This window comes from Scyliorhinus torazame, chromosome 15, assembly GCF_047496885.1.
Source record: "Scyliorhinus torazame isolate Kashiwa2021f chromosome 15, sScyTor2.1, whole genome shotgun sequence".
Taxonomy (NCBI): Eukaryota; Metazoa; Chordata; class Chondrichthyes; order Carcharhiniformes; family Scyliorhinidae; genus Scyliorhinus; species Scyliorhinus torazame.
In genome coordinates, this window is record NC_092721.1 from 93,500,464 (window position 1) to 93,524,093 (window position 23,630).

The 23,630-nt window shown below is 48.1% G+C and overlaps 1 protein-coding gene across 4 annotated transcripts in view; it reads left to right on the forward strand.

The window, feature by feature from the left end:
* The window catches only part of slc36a4 (solute carrier family 36 member 4), a 434,983-nt gene that overhangs the window by 159,677 nt on the left and 251,676 nt on the right, over positions 1–23,630 (forward strand). The gene's annotated exons all lie outside the window — the stretch shown is intronic.

The window sequence follows — 23,630 nt, forward strand, 5'->3', positions numbered from 1 at the left end:
TATTTCTAGCCTCACTGGCATATTAGCCTGTTTACTCTTGATGGAGATGCAGCCTCCATCAGCTCTCTCGATTGTGACTCTACCAATTACTAGGAAAAGCTCAATATCTTTTTAGGCCTCTAGTCATGCACAATGTCCTTGACCATTTATTATTGCATGACAAATAATGTTGTCAATAAAGCCCCCAGAAATGAGAGTTGCTCCAAAACCCATAGATGGCCAATCTGTTCACTATTTATAATAAAGTTTTGTTATTAAGCATGCAACAATTCATCAATACACTATTGTCCTGCATCCTTATATCAGAGTTATTTTGTGTCTAATGTGGCACCAATAAGAAGTTAATTGGCGTGACTCACATCCTGCACTTTCATTGGAGTCCAGCACAATCCACTAATTGTATCATGCAACATTAAATACTGAAGCATCCTGAGAACATTAAAATTTTTATTGTTTCTGGCCACTCTGCTAATTCCCCATGCCATGTATAAATGAAAAGAAAGGAAAAATCTCAATCATACCGTGATGAATACAGTAAGAAATCTTACACCAGGTTAAAGTTCACCTGATGAAGGGGCTGCGCTCTGAAAGCTAGTGCTTCGAAACAAACCTGTTGGACTTTAACCTGGTGTTGTAAGACTTCTTACTGTGCTCACCCCAGTCCAATGCCGGCATCTCCACATCCCATGACCGATGAATGTAAGAAATTGCAGTAATGTTATCAAAACCTGGGTTAAGATGCATACAGACAGTATGACTGTTTGAGTGGTGATTAAGGTGTCAAAAGTAAGCTAATTATTGACTTGCAGGTCAAGTGTTTTTCTTCTCGATCTTGAGAACCATTTACCTGTTTATGGATAGCTAGCTAATGGAGTATTGTTTCAGTTTGAAGACCCCTGGTATGTAGATAATTTATGAAGGGTCTTGGCTCAACAAGTTGAGGGACATCTTGTAGGAAGATACAAAAGACTGCCTTATCCTTTGGGTACAGATGATGTAATTAATGGGAGGAGCCAGGTCTATCTGAAGAGCCCTAGAACTTTAATCTGAACAGAAGTGTTTCCGTTTTTAAAAAAATATATATTTTATTGAAATTTTTTCCCTGAGCAGCATTTTTCCCGCTTACAAAACAAGTGAAACGATAACAGTAACAAAACAGAAATTTTTAAACGTTTTAACAATAATAATAATATACAAGTAACAAAACCTCGTACTCTATTGACCTATACTCAACTGAGCCCCCTCCCACTCTCCCCCCTGGGTTGCTGCTGCTGGTCATCCGTCTTCCCTCTAACGTTCCCCTAGGTAGTCGAGAAATGGCTGCCACCGCCTGGTGAACCCTTGAGCCGATCCTCTCGGGGCAAACTTTATCTGCTCCAGTTTAATAAACCCCGCCATATCGTTTACCCAGGCCTCCAGTCGGGGGGGTTTCGCCTCCTTCCACATGAGTAGGATCCTGCGCCGGGCTACGAGGGACGCAAAGGCCACGACATCGGCCTCTTTCGCCTCCTGCACTCCCGACTCTTCCGCAACTCCAAATAGAGCTAACCCCCAGCCTGGTTTGACCCGGGCCTTCACCACCTGCGAAATCACTCCCGTCACTCCCTTCCAATACCCTTCCAGTGCCGGGCACGCCCAAAACATATGTGCGTGGTTTGCCGGACTCCCGCCACACCTCCCACATTTGTCCTCCACTCCAAAGAACCTGCTCAATCTTGCCCCCGTTATGTGTGCTCTATGTAGCACCTTAAATTGAATCAGGCTAAGCCTGGCGCATGAAGAAGAGGAATTTACCCTGCTTAGGGCATCAGCCCACATACCCTCCTCTATCTCCTCTCCTAATTCTTCTTCCCACTTTCTTTTTAGTTCACCCACCGACTCCTCCCCCTCTTCCCTCATCTCACTATAAATCTCTGACACCTTGCCCTCTCGGACCCACACCCCTGAAAGCACCCTGTCCTGTATCCCCTGTGTCGGGAGCAACGGAAATTCCCTCACCTGTTGTCTAGTAAACGCCCTCACCTGCATATATCTCAAGAAATTCCCCCGGGGTAACTTATACTTTTCCTCCAGTGCTCCCAAGCTCGCAAAAGTCCCATCTATGAATAAATCTCCCACCTTCCTAATTCCCAACTGGTACCAGCTTTGAAATCCTCCATCCATTCTTCCTGGGGTGAGCCTATGGTTGTTCCTGATAGGGGACCCCACCAGGGCTTCCCGCATCCCTCTCTGTCGCCTCCACTGTCCCCATATGTTCAGTGTTGCCGCCACCACCGGGTTCGTGGTGTACATTTTCGGTGAGAACGGTAGCGGCGCCGTCACCAGCGCCTCTAGACTCGTCCCTTTACAGGACCTTCTCTCCAGCCTTTTCCACGCCGCTCCCTCACCCTCCATCATCCATCTACGTATCATTGCAACATTGGCGGCCCAATAATAATCTCCCAAGTTCGGTAGTGCCAGTCCTCCTCTGTCCCTACTGCGCTGAAGGAACCCCCTCCTTACTCTCGGAACTTACCCTGCCCACACGAAGCTCGTAATGCTCCTATCTATTTTATTAAGAAAGGTCCTGGTGATTAAAATAGGGAGACATTGAAATACAAATAAGAACCTCGGGAGGACCATCATCTTAATTGCTTGCACCCTGCCCGCCAGCGATAAAGGCTGCATGTCCCACCTCTTAAAGTCCTCCTCCATTTGTTCTACCAGCCGTGTCAGATTAAGTCTGTGCAAGGTTCCCCAACTCCTAGCGATCTGAATCCCCAAGTATCGGAAGTTTCTTTCCACTTTCCTTAGCGGTAAGCCTTCTATCTCTCTACTCTGGTCCCCTGGATATTTCACATATAATTCACTCTTCCCCATGTTTAACCTATACCCCGAAAATTTCCCGAACCTCCTCAAGATTCGCATAACCTCTATCATCCCCCCCCGCTGGGTCCGACACGTATAGCAATAGGTCATCCGCGTATAACGAGACTCGGTGTTCTTCTCCCCCTCTAGTCACCCCTCTCCATTTCCTGGAGTCTCTCAGCGCCATGGCCAGAGGTTCAATTGCCAGCGCAAACAACAATGGAGACAGCGGGCATCCCTGTCTTGTTTCCCTATATAATCGGAAATACTCCGATCTATGTCGACCTGTAACTACGCTTGCCGTCGGTGCCCCATAAAGTAGTCTAACCCAGCGAATAAATCCGTTCCCAAACCCAAACCTCCTTAACACTTCCCATAGATACTCCCACTCCACCCTATCAAATGCCTTCTCTGCGTCCATTGCCGCCACTATCTCTGCCTCCCCCTCCACTGAGGGCATCATTATCACCCCTAATAGCCGTCGCACGTTAACATTCAATTGTCTCCCTTTTACGAACCCTGTCTGGTCTTCGTGCACCACCCCTGGGACACAGTCCTCTATTCTCGATGCCAGCACCTTTGCTAGCAGTTTGGCGTCCACGTTCAATAGTGAAATAGGTCTATAAGACCCACACTATCGGATCTTTGTCCCTCTTCAAAATTAGCGATATCGTCGCCTCCGACATTGTCGGGGGTAGTGTCCCCCCTTCCCTGGCCTCATTGAACGTCCTCGCCAACAACGGGGCCAACAAGTCCACATATTTTCTGTAGAATTCCACCGGGAACCCGTCCGGCCCGGGGCCTTCGCTTGCATGCTTCCCAGTCCCTTAATAACCTCGTCCACCTCAATCGGCGCCCACAGGCCTGCCACCGCCTGCTCCTCCACTTTCGGGAACCTCAACTGGCCTAGGAACTGCCGCATCCCCTCTTCTCCCTCTCGGGGCTGAGACCTATACAGTTCTTCATAAAAGGTCTTAAACACCTCATTTATCTTTCCTGCCCTTCGCACAGTGTCTCCCCTTTCATCCCTAATTCCTCCTATCTCCCTCGCTGCTGCCCACTTTCGCAGTTGGTGCACCAACAGGCGACTAGCCTTTTCCCCATATTCATACCTCCTCCCCTGTGCCTTCCTCCACAGTACCTCCGCCTTTCTGGTGGTCAGAAGGTCAAACTCGGTCTGGAGTCGTCTCCTCTCCCTGTACAGCTCCTCCTCCGGGGTCTCTGCAAATTCCCTGTCCACCCTTAAAATCTCCCCCAGTAATCTATCCCTTTCTTGGCCTCTGTTTTCCTTTTGTGGGCCCCAATAGAAATCAGCTCTCCTCTGACCACCGCTTTTAGTGCTTCCCAGACCACTCCCACAGGGACCTCGCCGTCGTCATTGACCCCCAGGTATCTCTCGATACACCCCCTCACTCTTGCACACACTCCCTCATCCGCCATCAGTCCCACATCTAATCGCCAGAGTGTTCTTTGCTCCCTGTCCTCTCCTACTTCCAGGTCCACCCAATGTGGGGCATGATCTGAAACCGCTATGGCTGAGTATTCAGCTTCTTCCACCCTAGAGATCAACGACCTTCCTAAAACAAAAAATTCTATCCGGGAGTACACTTTATGGGCGTGGGAGAAGAAGGAATACTCCCTAGCCCTGGGTCTAAGAAATCGCCATGGATCCACTCCCCCCATTTGGTCCATAAACCCCTTAAGTACCTTGGCTGCTGCCGGCCTTCTTCCAGTCCTTGAGCTGGATCTATCTAGCCCCGGGTCCAGCACCGTATTGAAGTCCTCTCCTAAAATCAAATTTCCTGCCTCCAGGTCCGGAATACGCCCCAGCATCCGTCTCATGAACCACGCATCGTCCCAATTTGGGGTATACACATTAACCAACACGACCTCCATTCCCTCCAGCCTACCACTCACCATTACATATCTACCTCCACTATCTGCTACGATGTTCTTTGCTTCAAATGCTACCCATTCCCCACCAAAATGGCCACCCCTCTGTTCTTTGCGTCCAGTCCTGAGTGGAACACCTGTCCCACCCATCCTTTCCTTAGCCTAACTTGGTCCGCCACCTTTAGGTGCGTCTCTTGGAGCATAACCACGTCTGCCCCTAGTCCTTTCAAATGCGCGAGCGCTCGGGCCCTTTTTATCGGTTCATTCAGGCCTCTCACGTTCCACGTGATCAGCCTCACTGGGGGGCTACCCGTGTCGACTAGCCATTACCTTCTCTAGGCCAGTCCCATATCCCGCCTCCGCGCTCCCACTCGCTCCCCCAGCGTCGCATTCCGCCCCCGACCACCCTCTCTTTAGCCATTTCCTTTTGGATTTCCGCAGCAGCAACCCAGTGGTCCCCCCCCCCCCCCCCGCTAGATCCCTATCTAGCTTGATTGCTCCCCCCATATCACTTCCGTAAGTCAGCTGACTTCAACTGACCCCGGCTACTCCTGCTCGCTCCTCGACCCCCCCCGGTGTGAGGAAACTCCCATCCGCCTTGCGCCTGTTTTCCCGCCTTATTCTTTCTGGCGCGGGAACATCCCTTTACCTGACCCGCCTCTTATGGCGCAGCTCCCTTTCCCCTCCCCCTCTCCTTCCCCATTCTCTGACTATGTCCCGCCTCTCCCCCCTCACCGGCGCCCACATTTCCCCAGTGTCCCCCCCCTTCCCTGTTTACTTCTCGATTAACTTTCACCATCCCATTAACAAAAACAATAATAACAACAATAACAGTTCCCTGCAGCATCAGTCCCTCAGTTCCGGTCCAGTTTCTCTTCATTGATGAAGGACCATGCTTCCTCCGCCGTCTCGAAATAATAGTGTGTCTCCTGATGCGTGACCCATAGTCTTGCCGGCTGCAGCATCCCAAACTTCACCTTCCTTTTATGCAAAACCTCTTTGGCTCGGTTGAAGCTCGCCCTCCTTCTCGCCACCTCCGCACTCCAATCCTGGTAGATCCTTACCACCGCATTCTCCCATCTGCTACTCCGCACCTTTTTAGCCCATCTCAGGACTTCTTCTCTGTCCTTAAGGCGGTAGAATCGCACGATTATCGCCCTCGGTGGTTCTCCCGCTTTTGGTCTTCTCGCCGGGATCCGATTTGCCCACTCCACCTCCATGGGGCCCGCAGGGGCCTCAGCACCCATCAGTGAGCTCAGCATCTTACTTGCGTACGCTCCACAGTCCACTCCTTCCACACCCTCCGGGAGACCTAGTATCCTAAGGTTCTTCCTTCGCGCTCCATTTTCAAGGGCCTCAATCCTATCAACACACTTTTTATGAAGTGCCTCGTGCGTCTGAGTCTTGACCGCCAGGCCCAGGACCTCGTCCTCAATACCTGATACCTTCTGCTCCACCACGCGAAGTTCAGTCTCCTGGGTCTTTAAAGTCTCCTTAAGCCCCTCAATTGCCTGTAACAACGGGGTCATTACCTCCTTCTTCAGCAGGTCCACGCACTGTCTCACCACCTCGTCCTGCTCAGGCCCCCATGTCACCTGTGGTTTCTCCGCCGCCATTTTGCTCCACTCCCTCTGACCCTCTGGCTGCAGATTCTTCGGGCTGCAGCCGCCGCCGCCGGTTTTTCCCTCCATCGTTCGGGGGGGGGACTCCCTTCCCTCGCGCCTCGCACCGGGTTTTACGGCCGTCCAAGTCCCCGTTGGGGCTCTTAAAAGAGCCCGAAGTTCCGTCGGAGATGGAGCCGCCGAAACGTGCGGCTAGCTCATCCCTGCCGCAACCGGAAGTCCAAGTGTTTCAGTTTTGTCCTGAAAGGTGGTCTCTGCACAGAGAAAAGCAAATAAAACCCTGGTGGTTAACTTTATTCATTAGTTGTACTTAATATATGTTGATTTCCTCAATTGGAATGTAGTGGCAGTTTTAAGAAGTAAGTTTAAGTTTCTTATTTTATTTGAGAACTGTTGTAACTGTTAACTGTGAAACTATTTATTTGTTGCTAATGTGATTAATTTTGTGATTAAATTAAAGTTTGTTTTAACATAAAATACACTTATTGGTCAGTGTTATCACTCCTGTGGTTCAGTAACATTTCCTCACAGTTTTAAAAATTAAAAATAGTTGGGTTCTTATTCAGGATCCTAACAGCAAATCCTAATCCTAGATATCTATAGCTGAAGAGGGTATGTTGCATTGTATCTTGAGCAAAATCTTAAATTCATGCAAATTACTTGTTGCACCATCTGACATGCTGCTGTATATTAAATTTAAAACTGGAGTATAAAAAAGATAATAAAGCCTTAGCAAAAGCGGATTTTACTCTTGGTGCTTATATTCATTGTTAAATTAGACTGTAAATATGACTTGGGAGTGGTATAACAACTTTATGACCTTGTAAATATGATTTGGGATTAGGCCATTTAGCCTCTTGAACCTGTTACACCATTGAATGACATCAAGGCATCTGTGACCTAACTCCATACACCTTTCTTTGTTCTATATTCCTTAATATGTTTGAATGACAATCTATCAATCTTAGATGTAAAATTAATAATGAAGCAATCACCAATTGTCATTTGAGGATCTTGAAAACTTCAATCAAATCACCCCATAGCTGTCTTAAGTTCCAAGGAATACAATTCTAATTTGTGTAATCCAGTTGTTGAAGTTTAAGTCTTTGGGCTGGGTAACATTCTGGTAGATCTACGCTGCGCTCACTGTAAGATCAATATATTATTTCTAAGGTGCAGTGTCCAACACTTCTCACAGTACTCCAGACATGGCCTAGCCAATGCTCTGTGTGGCTGAAGTAGGACTTCTACCCTGTTGTATTCTTAGTTCTCTAGAAGTAAGGGCCTTTTTTAACCTTCTCGGTTCTTTTCTGTTCAACCTCATATTTTAATGATCCTTAAATCTCATTGCGACCTCTACTGTTTCTAGTTTTTCATCATGTACAAATGAAAATGTGCTTGCTCAATCCTTGGGTCAAAGATGGGTGACCTGATATATGCCAATATTTAAATCCGTTGCCATTGTTGTGTCTGTCACTTCATCTCTCAATATCTCTGTGTAATTATTATACTTCCATCTACAGTGCTTGGTAATCTTTGTATCATAAGCAAATGTGAAAATGCGACTTTCTATCCCATTGTCAAAATTGTTTATGAATAGGGTAAAAAGTTGATCCTGGATACTTGCGAGGTGCTACTAATCACATCTTGCCAATTAGTATCTGCCCATTATTTCTGCCTTGTCTCCAGTGACTCAGTCAATTTTTTAACCAGGCTAGTTATTTGTTTCCAATCCATGAGCATCAACTTTAGCTAACAGTATATGATGGAAGACTTTATCCAATGCCTTCTAGAAGTCCACATAAATAACAGCCAAAGACATTCCCCTGTACATCATTGTAGTCAACTCTTCAAAAAAAACTTCCAGTATGATTTGTCAGGCATGGTCGAACTTTTACAAATCCTGAGAAAAGGTAATTGACCTGAAACATCAACTCTGTTTCTTTCCAAAGATGCTGCCTTATCTGCTTGGGTTTTTCAGCTTTCTTTTTGTCCTTTGCAAGTCCATTTATAGGGCTGATCCAGTTGAGTTTTTGCCAGTCAGTGAACAGGTTATTGCTGAGTAAGTGCCACTTGATAACACTATCAACAACACTTTCCATTACTTTACTAATGTTCGTGAATAGACTGTGGGGTGGTAATTATCTGGTTATGTCCTGCCTTTAGTGTGCATGGCATACCTGGGCAATCTTCCACGTTGCTGGGTCTCGCCAGTGTTTCAGCTGTACTGGAACAGGTTCGCTAGGGGTGCACCACATTCTGGTGCACAAATCTTCAGTACCTTTGATGAAATAGTGTCAGGGCCCACAGCCTTTTCAGTATTTGATGTCTTCAACCAATTCTTCATACCATGTGGAGTCTTCATACCATGTGGAGTGTATCAAATTGGCTGGAACCTCGCATCTATGATGCTGGGGACCTCTGGAGGAGCCTGAGATGGATCACCCACTTGGCATTTCTGGCTGGAGATGGCCTTGCCTTTGCCCTGATCTGCTGGACTCCCCATCATTGAGGATGAGCATATTTGTTGAGCCTCCTCCTCCAATTAGTTGTTTAATTGTTCACGACTGGAATTGATCGAACTGCAGTGCTTTAGTCTGACCCATTTTCTCAAGCAGGGTGTCCTTTCAGTAAGTTATGAATATGGCTGAGACTTAACTGTTCAGTGTTTGTGCAAACACTCCCAACAGGTAAAGAGAGGACTGAGTATTAATTCCCACCTGCCCTTTACATTCTTACTATTATTATCTGATTCAGTATATTTGTTTTCAGCTTATTCTCCATTGTGTTAGTCCAAATATGGGAGATGTAAGAGAAGAAATAACATTCCTGAAAGAAGGATTTAAGAATAATGATGTTATTTGCTTCAAAGCTTTTTCCTAAGTTTTAGTTCATGAGCAATAAAAGTGATTCACCATGGTCCTTCCTACAGGATGGTGGTTGCCATGTGCCAAAAGAATCAAGTGTAAATGCTTTTGATTCCTTTACATTTTCTTTGCACCCACACAAACTAGTTTGAATGCCTAGAATTAGAGAATAAACACTATCCCGAGATGAAGATTACATGATACCTATCGCCACTGAGAAATGTTATTTATTAGTGACGGATGTGGCAACATATGGTACTAACCTTGAACCTTGTAAATTAAGAATCAAAAGGGCTTGATTTCAAAATTTATCCTGTGCATCTTTCTTCAACATATAATTTGTATTTTTGTTGTCTGCCATTGATTGAGGGGATGTTGGAGATGAAGTAAAAGCTTGTAAGCGGATTGTATTAATTAGGTAATATCCCAAGCTGCATGCTCCCAGTTAAATTAAACCACAGCACTCCCTGATATATGGTCGGCACTCAAAGATCTCTCTAGATTTCAAATTAAATAAAATAGGGCAAGTTTCTCTGCCGCAGTGTTCTCTAACTCCCTACTGTGTATTGTGTTGGTGGCATTTAGCCAGAATTCGTGGGATTATCACAATACATTACCTGCATCATTATTAATATGTAAAATATCCAACCATTTCTGGCAACAAATGAATGTGATTTCAGTAGTGAGCTGAAAAATCCAATTAATACTACTTGCTGCAATATATGCCATTGCAGCAATTCTGGCCCATTGTGTCACCATGCTTACTGATTTATTCCAGCCAACTGTCTAGTAAATGTCACATCCTATTGTGAGCATAATGCCTTTTTATGCTGTAAAGTAAATACAGGAGATTGTTTTGGATGTTTACCAGTTCTCGGTTACACTTATTTTATGCAGAAAAGCATATATTGATTTTTCTCTGGAGGAAATGTGCTACATATTTATATTTAATGCTGTGGCCAAAGGCCTGTAAGGTCTTGGCTGGCTAACTTTGCTACTCAACCAGCAATGAGGAATTCACACAGCTTCTCCAGCTCTAATACTTGTTTCCAATTCTTTAGATAAAGGCAATGGTGGTGATTTTGTGATATTGACCATTGCAACTGATATTCCTGTATGTTGTTAATATTGTAAAATGCCATTCTAAAAGTATCTGATAGATGTTCTATGAAAAAAGTTCAGATTGTCACGCTATCATTTTTTTCAATATCATTGATTTATAGAATTATGGGGAACACATGGAGAGATATATAAATAGATACCTAGATGCAGTGTATAGATGTTTTTCATAACTTAAAGGTTGTTTCTTTTTACATTTTATGTCCAAAATCAATTTCTTCAGTTTTCAAGCTGCAGCAACCACTCTGCCACATTGGAATTTGTTGCATCTTGATTAATTAGTTTGCTGTGTAGTGGCGTCGGTATCCTTATCAATTGGATTGACGAAGGATATATGGCACAGAAACAGGCCATTTGGCCCAATCAGACCATGCCAGTGTTTTTATTCCGCTTGAGCTTCCACCTGTCCACATTTAAATCTCTTGTCCAAATTCTCTACTCCCTCCTCCCTCATAGGCTTGTCCAGCTTCCCCTTTAATGTGTCTATAGTACTCAATTCAACCACCTTCTGTGGTTATGAGTGTCACATTCTCATCAGTCTTTCCACCATTCTCGGGCCTGGCTTGGGTCACTGTCTGTGTGGAGTTTGCACTTTCTCCCCGTGTCTGTGTGCGTTTCCTCCAGGTGCTTCGATTTCCTCCCACAGTCCAAAGATGTGCAGGTGAGGTGGATTGACCATGATAAATTGCCCCTTGGTGTCCAAAACGGTTGGATTGGATTACGGGGATAGGGTGGGGGGGTGGGCTTGGGTGGGGTGCTCTTTCCAAGGGCCAGTGCAGACTCGATGGACTGAATGGCCTCCTTCTATACTGTAAATTCTATGATGATTCTATGAACGTATTTCTACCTTTATCCTGTCGTGGATTCTTATATAATGACTTATTTGCTGCCGCCAATGCGAACTATGTTTTTTCTTAAATTTAGTTTTAAAATCTATCTGCCAGTGGAACCAACAAGCACAGGAGTGAGATTTTACCCCTTAATATCTAAAGCAATTTCTGCTTTCCCCCTCCACATGGAGCTCCTTACATTTCACCTTGCTTTTATTGCAAGATTCCCAATTTGGGGGGGGGGGGGGGGGAAATCTTTAAAATGGGCATCCCTGCATTTCTACATTTTTTCACCACCAATAAATGAATTTGTTTTTCTTGCATTCACTACATTACAAGCCACTAAGGTTCTGAAACAGGATTGCTCTCGTGTTTGCAAGCTCTCACTTCAGTTGAGAAATCGCTCACCCCTGCAGCTGTATAGCACATAGATGTGGGTATTGTGGTAGTCGATATTAGGGGTATTATAGTACCTATGTTGAGGCTGTAAGATCATTGGTGTGGGAGGTACCTGAGACAGGAAGATCATTGGTGAAGCCTGCCTGCTGGTTCCGCCCAGTCAGGCGGAGTATAAGAGTTTGTGTCTCCCTAGCAGCTGCATTCTGTACCTGCGCTGCTGGGGGAAACATCTAGTCCAATAAAGCCTTCAATTGCCATCCAGTAGAGCGGAGATGCTGATTGGCTGTTGTGGGGAAATTTGCATACGTGCATTGTGGTCACCGTAACTTGAAGGTGTACCTGTGCAAGAGACCCTAGCTGTTCAAGTGAATACAACCATCCAGCAGAGGGCAGTAGAGCAGAGCTGCTGATTGGCTGTTGCGGGGGAAATTTGCATACATGCATTGTGGTCATCGTAACTTGAAGGTGGTTTGTGGAGGAGCTGTTGTCAAGTGACACTTAAACCCAAAACACTTCTTCAGTGTTTCCCTCCCTACCCCCTCCTTTAACCAAAAAAACCCCAACCGCTGTAAGGATCCCAGCTGAGAGGGCAGGTAGAAGTTGAACCGCGATGTCACAGTCTGCAGGTAAGTGATTGACTGATGACTGGAAGGTAGTTTTTATTTTCCCTGATGTGTTATCGTGCGGGGCGCAGTGGTTGCTGAGTGAGTGCTTGCTGAGAAGGGGAGTAAATTTAAAAAAAACTTACTGTAGGAAGTTTCCAGTCCGAGTGAGGACAGAGTGACTGCTGGGTAAGCAGTAAAGATTTAAATTGTTTGTGCAGGCCCACAACAGCTGATTGCTGTTTTTGTGCGGGGCGCAGTGGTTGCTGGTTAAGTGTTTTATTTTTACCTGTATTTAAGTTGGGCAGTTTCTAAACCCTCGACACTACACTTGTAGTGTCCGCCACCCTTCCACCTTTAACCAAAGGGGTAGAGTGAATAACAGGTAAGCTCTTTCTCTTTTTTTTTATCTAGAGGGGATAGCAGGGAAGGTAGTGCAATGTTCCTCCTGCAGAATGTTTGAGGTGAGGGATGCCGTCAGTGTCCCTGCTGATTTCATCTGTGGGAAGTGCACCCATCTCTAGCTCCTCAGAAACCGCGTTAGGGAACTGGAGCTGGAACTGGATGAACTTCGGATCATTCGGGAGGCCGAGGTGGTTATAGATAGAAGCTTCACGTATGTAGTTACTCCAAAGAATAAAGATAGATGGGTGACGGTGAGAGAGGCTGGGAGAAAGCAGTCAGTACAGGGATCCCCTGTGGTCGTTCCCCTTAGTAACAAGTATACCGCTTTGGATACTGTTGAGGGGGGGGGGGGGACTTACCAGGGGTAAGCCATGGGGTACAGGTCTCTGGCACAGAGGCTGTCCCTGTTGCTCAGAAGGGAAGGGGGAGAGGAGTAGAGCATTAGTCATTGGGATAGTTAGGGGGATAGATGGGAGATTTTGTGGGAACGAGAGAGACTCGCGGTTGGTCTGTTGCCTCCCAGGTGCCAGGTCCGTGATGTCTCGGATCGTGTTTTCGGGATCCTTAAGGGGAGGGGGAGCAGCCCCAAGTCGTGGTCCACATAGGTGCCAACGACATCGGTAGGGATAGGGATGTACGGCAGGGAGCTAGGGTGGAAACTTAGATCTAGGACAAACAGAGTTATTATCTCTGGGTTGTTACCCGTGCCACGTGCTAGCGAGAAGAGGAATAGGGAGAGAGAGGAGTTGAACACGCGGCTACAGGGATGGTGCAGTAGGGAGGGTTTCACATTTCTGGATAATTGGGGCTCATTCTGGGGTTGGTGGGACCTCTACAAACGGAATGGTTTACACCTGGACCAGAGGGGTACCAATATCCTGGGGGTGAAATTTGCTAGTGCTCTTCGGGAGGGTTTAAACTAGTTCAGCAGGGGTTAGGAATCTGAATTGTAGCTCCAGTATACAGGAGGTTGAGAGTAGTGAGGTCATGAGTAAGGTTTCAAAGTTCCAGGAGTGTACGGGCAGGCAGGAAGGTGGTTTAAAGTGTGTCTTCAATGCCAGGAGCAACATAAGATGGGTGAACTGGCGGCATGGGTTGGTACCTGGGACTTCGATGTTGTGGCCATTTCGGAGACATGGATAGAGCAGGGACAGGAATGGTTGTTGCAGGTGACGGGGTTTAGATATTTCAGTAAGCTCAGGGAAGGTGGTAAAAGAGGGTGAGGGGTGGCATTGTTAGTCAAGGACAGTATTACGGTGGCAGAAAGGACGTTTGATGAGGACTCGTCTACTGAGATAGTATGGGCTGAGGTTAGAAACAGGAAAGGAGAGGTCACCCTGTTAGGGGTTTTCTATAGGCCTCCGAAAAGTTCCAGAGATGTAGAGGAAGGGATTGCAAAGATGCTTCTGGATAGGAGCGAAAGCAACAGGGTAGTTGTTATGGGGGACTTTAACTTTCAAAATATTGACTGGAAACGCTATAGTTCGAGTACTTTAGATGGGTCCGTTTTTGTCCAATGTGTGCAGGAGGGATTCCTGACACAGTATTTAGATCGGCCAACGAGAGGCGAGGCCATATTGGATTTGGTACTGGGTAATGAACCAGGACAGGTATTAGATTTGGAGGTTGGTGAGCACTTTGGTGATAGTGACCACAATTCGATTACGTTTACTTTAGTGATGGAAAGGGATAGGTATATACCGCAAGGCAAGAGTTATATCTGGGGAAAAGGCAATAATAATGCGATGAGGCAAGACTTAGGATGCATCGGATGGAGAGGAAAACTGCAGGGGATGGGCACAATGGAAATGTGGAGCTTGTTCAAGGAACAGCTACTGTGTGTCCTTGATAAGTATGTACCTGTCAGGCAAGGAGGAAGTGGTCGAGCGAGGGAACTGTGGTTTACTAAAGCAGTCGAAACACTTGTCAAGAGGTAGAAAGGAGGCTTACGTAAAGATGAGACATGAAGGTTCAGTTAGGGCACTCGTGAGTTACGAGTTAGCTAGGAAGGACCTAAAGAGAGAGCTAAGAAGAGCCAGGAGGGGACATGAGAAGTCTTTGGCAGGTAGGATCAAGGATAACCCTAAAGCTGTCTATCGATATGTCAGGATTAAAAGAATGACTAGTGTAAAAGTAGGGCCAGTCAAGGACAGTAGTGGGAAGTTGTGCGTGAAGTCCGAGGAGATAGGAGAGGTGCTAAATGAATATTTTTCGTCCGGGTTCACACAGGAAAAAGACAATGTTGGCGAGGAGAATACTGAGATTCAGGCTACTAGACTAGAAGGGCTTGAGGTTCATAAGGAGGAGGTGTCAGCAATTCTGGAAAGTGTGAAAATAGATAAGTCCCCTGGGCCGATTATCATAGATTATCATAGAATTTACAGTGCAGAAGGAGGCCATTTGGCCCATCGAGTCTGCACTGGCTCTTGGGAAGGTACCCTTCCCAATCCCCATAACCCAGTAACCCCACCCAACACTAAGGGCAATTTTGGACACTAAGGGCAATTTATCATGGCCAATCCACCTAACCTGCACATCTTTGGACTGTGGGAGGAAACCGGAGCGCCCGGAGGAAACCCACGCACACACGGGGAGGATGTGCAGACTCCGCACAGACAGTGACCCAAGCCGGAATCGAACCTGGGACCCTGGAGCTGTGAAGCAATTGTGCTATCCACAATGCTACCTTGCTGCCCCATCAACCCACACCCTTTGCTGCCGGATGGGATTTATCCTAGGATTCTCTGTGAAGCTAGGGAGGAGATTGCTGAGCCTTTGGCTTTGATCTTTAAGTCATCTTTGTCTACAGGAATAGTGCCAGAAGGCTGGAGGATAGCAAATGTCCCATTGTTCAAGAAGGGGAGTAGAGACAACCCCGGTAACTATAGACCAGTGAGCTTTACTTCTGTTGTGGGCAAAGTCTTGGAAAGGTTTTTAAGAGATAGGATGTATAATCATCTGGAAAGGAATAATTTGATTAGAGATAGTCAACACGGTTTTGTGAAGGGTAGGTCATGCCTCACAAACCTTATTGAGTTCTTTGAGAAGGTGACCAAACAGGTGGATGAGAGTAAAGCAGTTGATGTGGTGTATATGGATTTCAGTAAAGCATTTGATAAGGTTCCCCATGGTAGGCTACTACAGAAAATACGGAGGCATGGGATTCAGGGTGATTTAGCAGTTTGGATCAGAAATTGGCTAGCTGGAAGAAGACAAAGGGTGGTGGTTGATGGGAAGTGTTCAGACTGGAATCCAGTTACTAGTGGTGTACCACAAGGATCTGTTTTGGGGTCACTGCTGTTTGAGTAAATTTGCAGATGACACTAAAGTCGGTGGAGTTGTGGACAGTGCGGAAGGATGTTACAAGTTACAGATGGACATAGATAAGCTGCAGCGCTGGGCAGAGAGGTGGCAAATGGAGTTTAATGCAGAAAAGTGTGAGGTGATTCATTTTGGAAGGAATAACTGCAGAAAGTGCACCCAACTGGAGCTCCTCACAGACCGCATGGTTCGGTTGGAGCAGCAATTGGATGCACTTCGGAGCATGCAGGTGGCGGAAAGCGTCATAGATCGCAGTTATGTAAATGTGGTCACACCCAAGGTGCAGGCAGAGAAATGGGTGACCACCAGAAAGGGCAGGCAGTCAGTGCAGGAATCCCCTGTGGTTGTCCCCCTCTCGAACAGATATACCCCTTTGGATACTGTCGGGGGGGATAGCCTATCAGGGGAAAACAGCAGCAGCCAGAGCAGTGGCACCACGGCTGGCTCTGATGTTCAGAAGGGAGTGTCAAAGCGCAGAAGAGTAATAGGGGACTCTATAGTCAGGGGCACAGATAGGCGCTTCTGTGGACGTGAAAGAGACTCCAGGATGGTACGTTGCCTCCCTGGTGCCAGGGTCCAGGATGTCTCCGAACGGGTAGAGGGCATCCTGAAGGGGGAGGGCAAACAGGCAGAGGTCGTTGTACATATTGGTACTAACGACATAGGCAGGAAGGGGCATGAGGTCCTGCAGCAGGAGTTCAGGGAGCTAGGCAGAAAGTTAAAAGACAGGACCTTGAGGGTTGTAATCTCGGGATTACTCCCTGTGCCACGTGCCAGTGAGGCTAGAAATAGGAAGATAGAGCAGCTAAACACGTGGCTAAACAGCTGGTGTAGGAGGGAGGGTTTCCATTATCTGGACCACTGGGAGCTCTTCCGGGGCAGGTGTGACCTGTATAAGAAGGACGGGTTGCATCTAAACCGGAGAGGCATAAATATCCTGGCCGCGAGGTTTGCTAGTGTCACACGGGAGGGTTTAAACTAGTATGGCAGGGGGGTGGGCACGGGAGCAATAGGTCAGAAGGTGAGAGCATTGAGGGAGAACTAGGGAATAGGGACAGTGTGGCTCTGAGGCAGAGCAGACAGGGAGAAGTTGCTGAACACAGCGGGTCTGGTGGCCTGAAGTGCATATGTTTTAATGCAAGGAGCATTACGGGTAAGGCAGATGAACTTAGAGCTTGGATTAGTACTTGGAACTATGATGTTGTTGCCATTACAGAGACCTGGTTGAGGGAAGGGCAGGATTGGCAGCTAAACGTTCCAGGATTTAGATGTTTCAGGCGGGATAGAGGGGGATGTAAAAGGGGAGGTGGAGTTGCGCTACTTGTTCGGGAGAATATCACAGCTGTACTGCGAGAGGACACCTCAGAGGGCAGTGAGGCTATATGGGTAGAGATCAGGAATAAGAAGGGTGCAGTCACAATGTTGGGGGTATACTACAGGCCTCCCAACAGCCAGCGGGAGATCGAGGAGCAGATAGGTAGACAGATTTTGGAAAAGAGCAAAAACAACAGGGTTGTGGTGATGGGAGACTTCAACTTCCCCAATATTGACTGGGACTCACTTAGTGCCAGGGGCTTAGACGGGGCGGAGTTTGTAAGGAGCATCCAGGAGGGCTTCTTAAAACAATATGTAGACAGTCCAACTAGGGAAGGGGCGGTACTGGACCTTGTATTGGGGAATGAGCCCGGCCAGGTGGTAGATGTTTCAGTAGGGGAGCATTTCGGTAACAGTGACCACAATTCAGTAAGTTTTAAAGTACTGGTGGACAAGGATAAGAGTGGTCCGAGGATGAATGTGCTAAATTGGGGGAAGGCTAATTATAACAATATTAGGCGGGAACTGAAGAACATAGATTGGGGGCGGATGTTTGAGAGCAAATCAACATCTGACATGTGGGAGGCTTTCAAGTGGCAGTTGAAAGGAATACAGGACCGGCATGTTCCTGTGAGGAAGAAAGATAAATACGGCAATTTTCGGGAACCTTGGATGACGAGTGATATTGTAGGCCTCGTCAAAAAGAAAAAGGAGGCATTTGTCAGGGCTAAAAGGCTGGGAACAGACAAAGCCTGTGTGGAATATAAGGAAAGTAGGAAGGAACTTAAGCAAGGAGTCAGGAGGGCTTGAAGGGGTCACGAAAAGTCATTGGCAAATAGGGTTAAGGAAAATCCCAAGGCTTTTTACACGTACATAAAAAGCAAGAGGGTAGCCAGGGAAAGGGTTGGCCCACTGAAGGATAGGCAAGGGAATCTATGTGTGGAGCCAGAGGAAATGGGCGAGGTACTAAATGAATACTTTGCATCAGTATTCACCAAAGAGAAGGAATTGGTAGATGTTGAGTCTGGAGAAGGGGGTGTAGATAGCCTGGGTCACATTGTGATCCAAAAAAACGAGGTGTTGGGTGTCTTAAAAAATATTAAGGTAGATAAGTCCCCAGGGCCTGATGGGATCTACCCCAGAATACTGAAGGAGGCTGGAGAGGAAATTGCTGAGGCCTTGACAGAAATCTTTGGATCCTCGCTGTCTTCAGGGGATGTCCCGGAGGACTGGAGAATAGCCAATGTTGTTCCTCTGTTTAAGAAGGGTAGCAAGGATAATCCCGGGAACTACAGGCCGGTGAGCCTTACTTCAGTGGTAGGGAAATTACTGGAGAGAATTCTTCGAGACAGGATCTACTCCCATTTGGAAGCAAATGGACGTATTAGTGAGAGGCAGCACGGTTTTGTGAAGGGGAGGTCGTGTCTCACTAACTTGATAGAGTTTTTCGAGGAGGTCACTAACATGATTGATGCAGGTAGGGCAGTAGATGTTGTCTATATGGACTTCAGTAAGGCCTTTGACAAGGTCCCTCATGGTAGACTAGTACAAAAGGTGAAGTCACACGGGATCAGGGGTGAGCTGGCAAGGTGGATACAGAACTGGCTAGGCCATAGAAGGCAGAGAGTAGCAATGGAGGGATGCTTTTCTAATTGGAGGGCTGTGACCAGTGGTGTTCCACAGGGATCAGTGCTGGGACCTTTGCTCTTTGTAGTATATATAAATGATTTGGAGGAAAATGTAACTGGTCTGATTAGTAAGTTTGCAGACGACACAAAGGTTGGTGGAATTGCGGATAGCGATGAGGACTGTCGGAGGATACAGCAGGATTTAGATTGTCTGGAGACTTGGGCGGAGAGATGGCAGATGGAGTTTAATCCGGACAAATGTGAGGTAATGCATTTTGGAAGGTCTAATGCAGGTAGGGAATATACAGTGAATGGTAGAACCCTCAAGAGTATTGAAAGTCAAAGAGATCTAGGAGTACAGGCCCACAGGTCATTGAAAGGGGCAACACAGGTGGAGAAGGTAGTCAAGAAGGCATACGGCATGCTTGCCTTCATTGGCCGGGGCATTGAGTATAAGAATTGGCAAGTCATGTTGCAGCTGTATAGAACCTTAGTTAGGCCACACTTGGAGTATAGTGTTCAATTCTGGTCGCCACACTACCAGAAGGATGTGGAGGCTTTAGAGAGGGTGCAGAAGAGATTTACCAGAATGTTGCCTGGTATGGAGGGCATTAGCTATGAGGAGCAGTTGAATAAACTCGGTTTGTTCTCACTGGAACGAAGGAGGTTGAGGGGAGACCTGATAGAGGTATACAAAATTATGAGGGGCATAGACAGAGTGGATAGTCAGAGGCTTTTCCCCAGGGTAGAGGGGTCAATTACTAGGGGACATAGGTTTAAGGTGAGAGGGGCAAGGTTTAGAGTAGATGTACGAGGCAAGTTTTTTACGCAGAGGGTAGTGGGTGCCTGGAACTCGCTGCCGGAGGAGGTGGTGGAAGCAGGGACGATAGTGACATTTAAGGGGCATCTTGACAAATACATGAATAGGATGGGAATAGAGGGATACGGACCCAGGAAGTGTAGAAGATTGTAGTTTAGTCGGGCAGCATGGTCGGCACGGGCTTGGAGGGCCGAAGGGCCTGTTCCTGTGCTGTACATTTCTTTGTTCTTTGTTCTTTGAAGACAGAGTACTGGGCTAATGGTAAGATTCTTGGCAGTGTGGATGAGCAGAGAGATCTCGGTGTCCATGTACATAGATCCCTGAAAGTTGCCACCCAGGTTGACCGGTTTGTTAAGAAGGCGTATGGTGTGTTAGCTTTTATTGGTAGAGGGATTGAGTTTCGGAGCCATGAGGCCATGTTGCAGCTGTACAAAACTCTGGTGCGGCCGCATTTGGAGTATTGCGTGCAATTCTGGTCGCCGCATTATAGGAAGGATGTGGAAGCATTGGAAAGGGTGGAGAGGAGATTTACCAGAATGTTGCCTGGTATGGAGGGAAGATCTTATGAGGGAAGGCTGAGGGGCTTGAGGCTGTTTTCGTTAGAGAGAAGAAGGTTAAGAGGTGACTTAATTGAGGCAAACAAGATGATCAGAGGATTAGATAGGGTGGACAGTGAGAGCCTTTTTCCTTGGAAGGTGATGTCTAGCACGAGGGGACATTGCTTTAAATTGAGGGGAGATAGATATAAGACAGATGTCAGAGGTAGGTTCTTTACTCAGAGAGTAGTAAGGGCGTGGAATGCCTTGTCTGCAACAGTAGTGAACTCGCCAACACTAAGGGTCATTGGATATACATATGGACGAGAAGGGAATAGTGGAGATGGGCTTTAGAATGGTTTCACAGGTCGGCGCAACATCGCGGGCCGAAAGGCCTGTACTGTGCTGTAATGTTCTATGTTCTATCTCGCTTCTGGAGTCCTTGATCGAGCATCAATTTATTGGACTAGATTTTAAAGAATGGAGCTCCGAATTAAGCCGGAGTGTCTGCAACTCAGCCCCCACGTGGAAAACACAGCGGCAACCTTAAAACACTGGCTGGCGTGCTTCAAAGCGTACCTCAGGACGGCCATGACTGCACCTACGGAGGACCAGAAACTGCAAGTTCTCCACTCGAAGGTGAGCCCAGAGAACTACACCCTCATTGAGGATGCGAATGTTTCGAGGCTGCGATGGCCCTGTTGAAAGGACACTACATTCGCCCAGTAAACCAGATTTACGTCCGTCTTCGTCTGGCGACAAGGCGATAAATCCCGGGGGAATCGCTGGATAAATTCTACCGCGCGCTCCTGGTGCTCGGTAGGAACTGTGACTGCCCGCAAGTTTCAGCCAGCGACCACACAGACCTTTTAATCTGGGATTCTTTGCAGGAATGCTGTCCTCCCAAATCCGTCAGCGGCTGCTGGAGAAAGAGACACTAGGCCTCAAGGAGGCATGGGCCCTTGCTAACTCCCTGGATGAGGCCTCCCGAAACTCCCGCGCGTACGTCCCCGACCGCGCGGCAGCCCCTTGGGCAGCGTGGAACCCACCTGCGGCCGACCCCGATGCATCCCCCGTCCCTCCACAAGCTTGTGCCACGTGGCTACCAGGCAACCCCGGGGGGCCCCGCTGTTATTTTTGCGGGCAAGCCAAGCACCCCCGTCAGCGCAGCCCGGCACGCTCTCCACCTGCAACGGTTGTGTCAAAAAGGGCCATTTCGTGGCGGTACGCCAGGCCCGGGCGGTCGCCGCTGTCTCCGGGGGCGAACCGGGGCCGCCACCACAACTCTCTCCATGGGCCACGGGCGCCGCCATCTTGTTCCCCAGGGACCACGTGCGATGCGTGGGCGCCGCCATCTTGCCCACCCCCAGCCATGTGCGACCCGTGGGCGCCGCCATCTTTGCTGGAGTCTCAGGACCCCGATTCGGATGACCACACACTGCTTGAGCAAAATCTTCAACTTTTACCATTACTCGCCTCGGTGACCCTGGACCAGTCTCGGCCCTGAACGCTCTCGACTGCGACGACGACCGTGCTCATCAACGGGCGCAAAACATCCTGCCTGATCGACTCCGGGAGCACAGAGAGCTTCATATACCCCAACACGGTAAGGCACTGTTCTCTTCCCATACACCCAGTTAACCAAAGAACCTCCCTGGCCTCCGGGTCTCACTCTGTAGAGATCAAGGGGTTCTGCGTAGCGAACCTCACGGTCCAGGGAAGAGAATGAAAAAATTTCCGACTCTGCGTTCTCCCTCACCTCTGCGCTGCCACGCTCCTGGGATTGGACTTCCAATGCAACCTCCAAAGCTTAAGCTCTAAATTCGGCGGCCCTATACCCCCCCTCACTGTGTGCAGCCTCGCGACCCTCAAGGTTGACCCGCCTTCCCTTTTTGCGAACCTCACCCCGGATTGCAAACCCATCGCCCCCAGGAGCAGACGGTACAGTGCCCAGGACCGGACCTTCATTAGGTCGGAAGTTCAGCGGCTACTGAAGGACTGTATTGTCGAGGCTAGCAACAGGCCCTGGAGAGCTCAAGTAGTGGTTGTAAAAACCGGGGAGAAGCACAGGATGGTCATCGATTATAGTCAGACCATCAACAGGTATACACAGCTCGACGCGTACCCTCTGCCCCGCATATCAGATTTGGTCAATCAGATTGCACAATACAAGGTCCTATCCATGGTGGACCTCAAATCCGCCGACCACCAGCTCCCCATCCACCTGGGCGACTGCAAGTACACTGTATTCGAAGCAGATGGGCGGCTCTACCACTTCCTAAGGGTTCCCTTCGGTGTCACAAATGGAGTCTCAGTCTTCCAACGGGAGATGGACCAAATGGTTGACCGGTACGGTTTGCGGGCCATGTTTCCGTACCTCGACAACGTCACCATCTGCGGCTACTACCAGCAGGACCACGACACCAACCTCCGCAAATTCCTCCATACTGCAAAAACCCTTAACTTAACCTACAACAAGGACAAATGCATGTTCAGCACCGACCGTCTAGCCATCCTCGGCTACGTAGTGCATGATGGAGTCATGGAGTTTCCCCTCCCCCACTGCTTCAAGGCCCTGAAACGTGCCTGGGATTTTTTTCATATTACGCCCAGTGGGTCCTCAATTATGCGGACAAGGCCCGCCCACTAATCCAATTCTCGGTTTTCCCCCTGTCGGCAGAGGCCCGCCAGGCCTTCAGCCGCATAAACGCGGACATCGTAAAGGCCACGATGGACGCAATCGATGAATCCCTTCCCTTCCAAGTCGAGAGCGACGCGTCCGACGTAGCTCTGGCGGCCACCCTCAACCAAGCGGGCAGACCTGTGGCCGCCTTCTCACGCATCCTCCACGCTTCAGAAATCCGCCATTCCTCCGTTGAAAATGAGGCCCAGGCCATAGTAGAAGCTGTGCGGCACTGGAGGCATTACCTGCCCGGCAGCAGATTCACTCTCCTCACTGACCAACGGTCAGTTGCTTTCATGTTTGATAATGCACAGCGGGGCAAGATAAAGAACAATAAGATCTTACGGTGGAGGATCGAGCTCTCCACCTACAAATATGAGATCTTGTATCGTCCCGGGAAGCTAAACGGGCCTCCTGATGCCCTATCCCGTGGCACATGTGCCAATGCACAAGTGGACCGACTCCGGGCCCCCTACGAGGACCTCTGCCACCCAGGGGTCACTCGATTCTTCCATTTCATTAAGACCCGCAACCTGCCCTACTCCATTGAGGAGGTCAGGACCGCCACCAGGAATTGCCAAATCTGCGCGGAGTGCAAGCCGCACTTCTACAGGCCAGAGAAAGCGCACCAGATAAAGGCTTCCCATCCCTTTGAACGCCTCAGTATGGACTTAAAGGGCCCCTCCCCTCGACCGCACCACGTACTTCCTGAACGTGATTGACGAGTACTCCCGGTTCCCATTC